Source organism: Theropithecus gelada, chromosome 3 (genome assembly GCF_003255815.1).
Source record: "Theropithecus gelada isolate Dixy chromosome 3, Tgel_1.0, whole genome shotgun sequence".
In the NCBI taxonomy this organism is placed as follows: Eukaryota; Metazoa; Chordata; class Mammalia; order Primates; family Cercopithecidae; genus Theropithecus; species Theropithecus gelada.
Window position 1 is genome coordinate 8,534,440 of NC_037670.1, and position 9,332 is coordinate 8,543,771.

Genomic DNA, 9,332 nt, shown 5'->3' on the forward strand with positions numbered 1-9,332 from the left:
CACTCCAGCCTGGGCAACACAGCAAGACTCCATCTCAAAACAAAACAAAACAAAACAAAGGTGGTGATGGACCAGGGGGCTCTCCTGAAAAGCTTTCTGCCTCCAACACCCACATTACAAGACGCCCTACAGGCCAAAGCCCCTTTGCCACACCTGGAGATACCTGGCTGAAAACTTCCAAAGTAGGCCAAGAAAGTGACAGGGTCCCGCCTCCCTTCCGGAGTATGGAGCCTGGGCAGAAAGCACGTTTCTATGAGATGAGGCTGAGGGGATTCCGAGAGGCCAGGCCCCTCCTGCCCTAGCTGGAGCTCCTAATACCTACACCTTGGAGGCTGTTACCCCCTCCCAGCAATCACCTGTCACAACGCACTGTCTTCTGGCCAGCTTCATGCGTCCCCTTCTCCCCCAGAAAACCATCCTTCCCACCACTCCACCTCTGCTATGAGTCCCTTCAGGGAATTCCCTTCCAGTCGCACTAAGCGTCCCTGTCCTAGCGGCCCCACACTCTCCTGGAAGCCCCTCAATCAAAACTGAACTCACGGCCGGGCGCGGTGGCTCATGCCTGCAATTCCAGTACTTTGCGGGGCAGAGGCAGGCAGATCACTTGAGGTCAAGAGTTCTAGACCAGCCTGGCCAACATGATGAAACCCCATCTCTACTAAAACTACAAAAATTAGCCAGGTGTGGTGGAACATGCTTGTAATCCCAGCTACTTGAGGCAGGAGAATCGCCTGAACCCGGGAGGCAGAGGTTGCAGTGAGCCGAGATGGCGCCACTGCACACCAGCCTGGGCGACAGAGCGAGACTCCCTCTCAAAAAAAAAAAAAAAATTTAACTCAGCATGGATCCCAAGCCCTGGGTCCTGCTCTGCTCCTGTTTGTAAATTGGTCCTGCCGGTCTTGTTCCACAGGTGTCTCCTGAAGCCTCTGCAGGCCCCATGGAGCTGGGCGTACACCCCTGGCTTGTCCCAAGGAACCTGACTGTGGCCCTGGCTGCCACACATCTGAGAGAGAGATACTTACAAACGGCGAGAGTCAGAGAACTGAGAGATACAGAGAGGATGACACTGGGGAGCAAAGCCCGTGAGAGAAGACACAGGCTGGGGTTGTGGGGAGACAGGGGGCCCCAGGAAGTTCAGGGAGAGACCCTGGGACTCCTACCCGAGTGGGGAACTTGCCCCAGACATGAGCATTTAAGAAAAGTAGGACAGTCTGCTCAGCCATTTAGGTCAAGGCTCAAGAGCAGGATTTCATTCATTCATTCAAACATGTAGCCATTTAACAAGTATTTAAGGAGAAGCCTCCATCCCTACCTGTCCCTAGTGCAACCGGGGAGAGAAATGTAAACATCTGAGTAAGATCAATGTTGGGACAAAGGAAGGAAAGGATGTTGGCTGGGTGTGGTGGTTCACTCCTGTCATTCCAGCACTTTGAGAGGCCGAGGTGGGAGGGCTGCTCACGCCCAGGAGTTCGAAACCAGCCTGGGCAACATAGCAAGACCCCACCTCTATAAACAGTAAAAAATTAGCGAGGTGTGGTGGCGCTTGTCTGTGATCCCACCTATTTGGGAGGCTGGGGCAGGAGGGTGGCTTGAATTCAGGAGTTCAAGGCTGTAGTGAGCTGTGATCACACTACTGCACCCCAGCCTGGGCACAGAGCAAGACTCTGTCTCAAAAAAAAAAAAAAAAAAAAAGAAAGGATGTCATGGGGATACACAGGTGGTACCATGGCCAGCCCTGAGGATGAGGAAGTCTTCAGCCCAAAGACACCACAGCCAAGCCAAGTCCTGAAGGAGGAGAGGAAAAGAGGCAAATTCGACAATCCTGATCCCCTACCCTAGCCAGGCAGGGCCATTAAAGGAAGCCCCCCAGCCTCCTCAGGGGAAAGGGCAAGAAGAACCTTCAAGAGAAGAGGAACAGTGTGTGTGCAGAGGCCAGGGTAGGAGGAAGCCAGGTTATTCAGGAAAACGGCAAGACTACAGGATTTTTTCTTTCTTTCTTTCTTTCTTTTTTTTTTTTTTTTTTGAGATGGAGTCTTGCTCTGTTGCCCAGGCTGGAGTGCAGTTGCGTGGTCTTGGGGTCCCGAGCAGCTGGGATTACAGGTGCCTGCCACCATGCCCAGCTAATTTTTTGTATTTTTAGTAGAGATGGGGTTTCACCATGTTGGCCAGGCTGGTCTCAAACTCCTGACTTCGTGATCCACCCACTTCAGCCTCCCAAAGTGCTGGGATTACAGGCGTGAGCCACTGTGTCCGGCCAGACTACAGAATTCATGAATGGGCTGAGGAAGCAGTGAGTGGTCAAAGAGAGACTGGACCCCGAATGAGAATCATCTGGGAGCTGCGGTCTGTGGTTCCAAGGTCATGCTTAGGACGTGAATGTCCCAAGCCATCACCCACCATCCACAAGACCCCAGGTCCAACAAGCAAGCTGTCACCAAACTGTGGATGGCCTGGCCTCTGGAGTCAAGCAGGCTGCAGAAACAGCTACCTCCAAGACCCCTAGATTACAGCTGCCACTCAGACTATTGCCAAACACCAAGCGCTGACGACTACCACCTCATCAGAAGGCTAGCCGGGCTCCCGGGAGGCTGCCTTCAACGAACAGATAAAAATTATTTGTGATTAGCATATTGCAAATAAATGACCCTTCTCCCAGCATCGAGAGAACAGTCCTTTTAAGTAGGTTTAGCGTGTCCCCTACAAAGCTGTCTTCAAGACCCAGTTTTACAACCATCGGCCCTAAGTTCTCGAACATTTTAAGAGTGCAGGCTCTGAGCGGCTGCGGAGTTTCAACCCTTCCTTCCTAGTTTCCTCTGTGGGGTCCTGTGGGACCCTCTGAGTCAGAACTGCTGATTTCTAGGTCACCTCAGAGCAGGCTGTGGAAGAATGAGGTGTGGACTTGAGCCTCCCACACCCCAGAGGCAGGATGGGGGTTCCGATACCCTGTCACCTTGGGGCCAAGCCTGTCCCTTGGTCCGCAGGTGCCTGCTCAGAAGAGGTCAGAGTCTATCTCACACCCTCCTGGGCCCCAAATAGGGCGGTTCATGATGGCCACCTAACTACCTTATACCTAACCCCTCCCTGCCAGCAGCCACCAGCCTCCAGCCACCTCCTCCTGCTTAGAATAAATAATCGATGCTGGTGCCTTTCCCCTCTGGAATGACACTGCTGAAATAAATGAGCTGCTTGGGGCACCTTCCAAGCCCCAAGGCCCCAGGCCAGTGCCAAGGAGTCAACAGTCCTGGCCACGGGGCAGCCAGACACACAGAGGCCGACCATAGCAGCGGCAGGCCAGGGTAGCTTCTAGACACCCCTCTCCTCTTCTAAGAGAAACCCTTGCAAATGCCCACTCCTCCAAAAACTGTGGGGGCCTGCCCTCCACTCCCACCCGCCAGGCCCAGGGCCATCCCCGGGGTACCCCTTGGCACATTCCCCATCCAAGAGCCAGTACTCCCCCACGGGCCCTGCAGCCAGACCTCTATGTCCCAGCACCCTCGCTTCAGCTGGGATGGGGACACAGGAGACTCCCACCGCAGGACCTTGGTCCTGGGAGGCAGGGTCACTAGGCCAGACGCCAGAGCTCCATCCCCCTCCAGCACTGCCAGGAGGGTGGAACTCTCTCAGCGGCACAGCGTCCCCCTTCCCTGGGCCCACGCCAGGCGGGGCAGGGTCTCACTCTCTGGCTGCTGGCCAGGGGTGCAGAGCCCAGGAGAGGTGTCAAGCCCATCATGCCCAGGGTACTTAGGTTGGGGCGGGTGGGTGTTCAGCACCCTGTGGCCCCTCCTCTGTCCTCTCCACCCATCTGCAGGAACTCAGAGACCACCCACAGACCAAGTACCCCCAACTTACTCCTCTGAACCCTTTGTGCTCCCCCCCACTGCCACCTTCTGAGTCCCCTCCACCCGGGGTTCAGCGGCCACCACCACACAGGCCAGCTCCCTCCCCGGGGCGGCGAGGGGGGGTCCACAACAGGAACCACCCTGCTGGGGCAATCCTGGCTGGGCTGGACTCCGCCTGGGAGTTGGGGGCGCGGGCCAGGGGCTGGCCCAGCCCGGGAAAAGGTGGAGGGGGGTGAAAGGCGGGGACCGCGGCCTTCCCAGCCCCCTCTGCTCCCACCCCGGCGCCCGCCACCGCGGGCAGCGCGACTGACCTCATTCGCCAACTGCAGCAGCCTGCGGGCGCCGGCCCGGGACGCCCCCCACCTCCAGAAGGGCCGGTGGCAAGGAGGGAGGGGGTGACAGCTCCCAGCTCCTGGCCCCTCCCGGGCAGGTGGGGGGCGGCCGTCCCTCCCCTCCCCCGGGCCCGAATTATAATCCCAGTCACGTGCCTCCCCGGGCACCCAAAAGCCGGCCCCAGCTCCTGTAACACCTTGAGAGGGGGAGGGGCGGGGCCCCCCCCGGAGGAGGCGGAGGGGATCGGGGGCGGGGGTGAGGGGGAAGGGGAGAAGGGCCTCGGCGCCCGCCCCCCGCAAAAGTTTCTCCTACCTTGGAGGATCCCCAAGCGCTCCTGCCAGCGGCGCCCCGGCCCCGGCCCGCGGCCAGGACTCAGCCTCCTGCCGCTGCCTCCTTAATTAATCCGGGAGAATGGGGGAAGGAGAGGCAGAGGGAGGCGAGGACGGCGGCGCGGCGAGGGCGGGGAGGGAGGCGCGGGGAGGGGGCGCGGGGGGGGGATCGGCCGGCCGGGGGGCTGGCGCTCGGCGGCCCCCACCCCCGGCGCGGGCTGCGGCGGAGGGCGGGGCGGCGCGGGGAGCGGAGCGGAGAGCGGGAGCGCGGGGAGGCTCTTTGTTCTGTAATCCCAGTAAGATTGCCAGCCATTCGCCCCGGCCCTAATCCCAGCCCCGCGCAACACCACCCTCCATTGGCTGCCATTTACATACGGGATTAGCCCGCCCCGCGTCCCGCGCCCCTGCGTCCCCCCCTTGCTACCCCGCGCCCCTGCGTCCCGGGGATCTGGGCACCGCGGTGGGGAGAGCGCGCCGCACCCCTCGGCCCCGGACCTGCGGGGAGGGGCGGTGGCGCCCTCGGTCCCCCCCCCAGCCCCGGATTAGAAAAGCCTGGGCGCGCCCCCGCCTACCCCCACCGCCCCCCACCACCACTGGGAGAGCAGCGGGGCGCAGGGGGCTGGGGCTGGAGAGTCAAGGTCACCCAGCTGGAACGTGCGGAGGCCCTGAGTGTCCTGGCCGGTCACTCCCGCCTGGCCCGGGTTCTAGTCCTAAGGCTTGGGCCAGGTACCTCTTACAGCCTTTGTCCCCCTCCCGCCCCTGAGATGTGCAGGAAGGCAGTGACATGCCGAAAGTCGCAGCAGAGCCAACTGGACTCTTGGTCCCATCTTGTCTGATGGGACCTTCCTCTGAGAGGCTCTTACCCCTGTCCACCGCCCCCCCGCCCCGTCCCCCGCCCGCCCCGCTCTCACCAACGACACACACACCACAGCAGCGCTGCTACTGAATCAGAGCGCACACCTCCCATCCGGCCCCAAAGCCATAAATCCTAATTCAGCACAAGGAACACAGTTCTTCCCCCACGTGGTGCCCTGAGCCCTGAACTAGGCCTTGGCTAGGCTGGGCATGGCAGGGAGGGAGGGACTCACCCCAGGCAGGCCCCAACCCCAGGGAGCTTCTGGCTTAGAAGGACAGCCAAACATAGATCGAGAATCTCCCAGGTCCTGGCAAAACCCACAAGGTCTCCCCACAGCCTCCTGGCCAAACTGCCTTTGCAAAGATTATGACAGTGAAAGAAGTTTAGCGTGGCTGACTCCATCTTGCTTCCAGCCTCAGGGGCTGGCTGTCCTCACTCATTCCGGAGCATAGGCCAAGCTAACCAGGGGAGGAATTTAGTTTATAGTTCAACTTTGAAGCAAAGATGATAATAGTTACTCCTTAAACCTAACCTGCTCTTTACTCGAGACCAAAGCCCCCTTTGTAAAACTAACTAAAGGCCATGAGATTAGGATTATGGGAGGGGCCTGCGTGCTGCTAAAACCTACGCATCGTTTTTATAATCTGACGGCTCAGGAGTCATGTGGCCAGAGATCACAAGATTTCTGAGTTCCCCACTTCCTCCTATAGATAGCATCTCTATTGTGGAAACTGAGATTGGTCTTTGGAGTTTTTCAGACTTTCGCATTCTGGCAACCGACTGACTCACCTGGACCTGTGTGACTCATGACTCAGCCCATCCTGTGGCCCCCACTCAGAGACTGACTCAGTGCATAAGGACCGTTTGCCACACCCCTGTGATTTCATCCCCAACCAATCAGCAGTACCCATTCTCTGAGCCCTTGCCCACCAAATTATCCATAAAAACCCTAGCCTCTGAGTTCTTGTGGAGATTAATTTGATTAATAACTCCAGTCCTACTGCTTGGCTAGCTCTGCATTAATAAGATGTTCTTGGCTGGGCTCAATGGCTCATGCCTGTAATCCCAGCACTTTGGGAAGCCAGGGTGGGTGGATCGCTTGAGGTCAGGAGTTCAAGGCCAGCGTGGCCAACACAGCAAAATCCAGTCACTAAAAATACAAAAATTAGCCAGGTGTGGTGGCGCATGCCTGTAATCCCAGCTACTCAGAAGGCTGATGCATGAGAATCACTGGAACCCAGGAGGTGAAGGTTGCAGTGAGCCGAGATTGAGCCATTGCACTCCAGCCTGGGTGACAGAGTGAGACTCTGTTTCAAAAATTAGGCCAGACGCAGTGGCTCACGCCTCTAATCCCAACACTTTGGGAGGCTGAGGTGGGTGGATCACTTGAGGTCAGGCATTCAAGACCAGCCTGGCCAACATGGTGAAACCCTGTCTCTACTAAGAACACAAAAATCAGCCGGGGGTGGTGGCAGGCACCTGTAATCCCAGCTACTTAGGAGGCTGAGGCATAAGAATCACTTGAACCCAGGAGGCAGAGGTTGCAGTGAGCCAAGATCACACCACTGTACTCCAGCCTGGACGACAGAGTAAGACTCTGTCTCAAAAATTAAAAAAAATTAAAAAACATAAAACTATTTCTCTGCTGCAATACCATGGTCTCAGTGAATTCTTCTTGTGCAGTGGCAGGAACAACCTGTCAGACAATTACACTGGGGTCCCTCCTGGACACACACCAGGAATTTGGTGAGGGTTAACTTTGGCTGACCAGGTCTCCTCTGGGAAACCCACACGCCCATCAGACTGAGAGGTCCTCCCAGGCAGGCCACATCTGCAGTGCCCAGCACAAGGCAGGGCACAGAGGGGCCCTCATGCCCAAGGACGGTGTTGGGCAGTGTCAGGGTTGGGAGTGAGGTCACCGATGCTCCCTCCATCCCACGCCGCCCTCCTGTTGCAAGGAGGCCTGGGACATCTCAAGGCACCCTCCTTCGTGGCCCCCTGACCTGAGACCCGGGTCGTCTCCCACCCTGCCTCTTTCTCTTTTCCTTTTTTTTTTTTTTTTCTGAGATGGAGCCTCACCCTGTTGCCCAAGCTGGAGTGCAATGGCGCGATCTCGGCTCACTGCAACCTCCACCTCACGATTGTCCTGCCTCAGCCTCCCAAGTAGCTGGGATCACAGGCGCACACCACCACGCCTGGTTAATTTTTTAAAAAATCTTTAGTAGAGATGGGGTTTCACCATGTTGGTCAGGCTGGTCTCAAACTCCTGACCTTGTGATCCGCCCACCTCGGCCTCCCAAAGTGCTGGGATTACAGGTGTAAGCCACCGCGCCTGGCCTCTGCCTCTTTGTCTAATCACCTGTGTGACCTTGAGCAAGTCAGTTTTCCTTTGTGAGACTCCACTTCCCTCCTCCTGCAGTTTCTCATTGGACCACGGTGTGGCCCCCATGGTAGATAACTGCCCCTGTGATTGGCCCCTGCTTGTCAAGCATCTCCTAGGTGCTGGGTTTGTGGCATTTTAGTTCTCTAAGCCTTGCGGTAAGCCTGCAAGGTGGGTACTGTTGGCCTTATGTTACAGTGGGATAAAGTCAGGGGCTTAAAGACATAGAGCCTTGGCCGGTCACAGTGGCTCACGCCTGTAATCCCACAGTTTGGGAGGCCGAGGCAGGTGGATCACCTGAGGTCAGGAGTTCGCGACCAGCCTGGCCAACATAGCGAAACTCCATCTCTACTTAAAATACAAAACAATTAGCTGGGCGTGGTAGTGTGCACCTGTAGTCCCAGCTACTCAGGAGGCTGAGGCAGGAGGATTGCTTGAGCCCAGGAGTTGGAGACTGCAATGAGCTATGATTGTGCCACTGCACTCCAGTCTGGGTGACAGAGCGAGACTCCGTCTCCCAAAACAAACAAACAAACAAAAACATGCGACCCTATGAGTGAGCTGCTGGGTCTGGGCGGAAGGATAGAGCTGCCGCACACTGCCTCGTGGTACCCCCATGATGTCTGCACCAGCCTGTGCGGTGTCAGGGCTAAGGCACGCCCTCCGTGGACCCAGTTGGTTTTGAGGCCAAATGTTTCCCTGACCCCAAGTCCTACATCCCAGGGCTTGGAGGAACTGAGGCTTGGTAGGGAAGCATCAGTGTGTGCTCAATACTGCCCTCTGCAGGTAGAATCCGGAACAGGGGTGATTCAAGGGGCGTGCTCCCTGCAGCCTCTGGGAGACCTCTCTGCTTCCTAAGAGCCAAACAGCCAGCACCACCCCAGCCTCACCCAGGCAGAGACCAGGAGGGAGTGTGGTACAACACTGGCACGTCCAGCCCCCTCTCGGCCACATCTGGGAATGACATCTGGCCCCACATGTGCTGTGCATACTAGGCCAAGTCAACAGGCCACTCTGGGCTTCAGCTTCCTCATGCAGCTAAGATAGAGCTGGCTTGGTAAGATCGCTGTGACGGTCAAATGACACAATGGGGAAAAAATGTCTTGTGCAGTGTCTGGTGCATAGTAAGCAATCAAGGATAGTTCTTGATTGTTTTACTGGTTGGTTTCATCTAGTAACTTAAGTCTGATTCAGAGTTTTTGCTTGAATTGCTTTTCCTAAGGACAAGGTCACAATCATTTACATTGTTGTCGATTTCAGTTCCTTCTCCTGAGAAGGACAACAACGGCTCCCTTCACTGAGAGAGGAGTTCAGTAGAAAAATGTTCTGTCACTGTACCCCACTGTAACAAACACAGCCGGGCGCAGTGGCTTAAGCACTTTGGGAGGCCAAGGCAGGAGGATCATTTGAGCCCAGGAGTTTGAGACCAGCCTAGGCAACATAGTGACACTCTGTCTCTAAGGGAGAGAGAGAAAAGAGGGAGGGAGGGAAAGAGAAAAAGAGAAGGAGGGAGGGAGGGAGGGAGGGAGGAAGAAAGGAAGGAAGGAAGGAAGGAAGGAAGGAAGGAAGGAAGGAAGGAAGGAAGGAAGGAAGGA

General features: G+C 56.9%; 1 protein-coding gene across 3 annotated transcripts in view; it reads right to left on the minus strand.

Annotated features, from left to right (window-relative positions):
• Positions 1 to 4,871, minus strand: part of GTF2IRD1 (GTF2I repeat domain containing 1) — a 147,369-nt gene extending 142,498 nt beyond the window's left edge. For all 3 annotated transcript variants that reach the window (XM_025380415.1, XM_025380414.1, XM_025380413.1), the window contains exon 1: positions 4,485 to 4,871. The gene's annotated coding sequence lies outside the window, so the exon portion shown is untranslated. The remainder of the gene's footprint in view (positions 1 to 4,484) is intronic.
• Between the last annotated feature and the right edge of the window lie 4,461 nt (positions 4,872 to 9,332).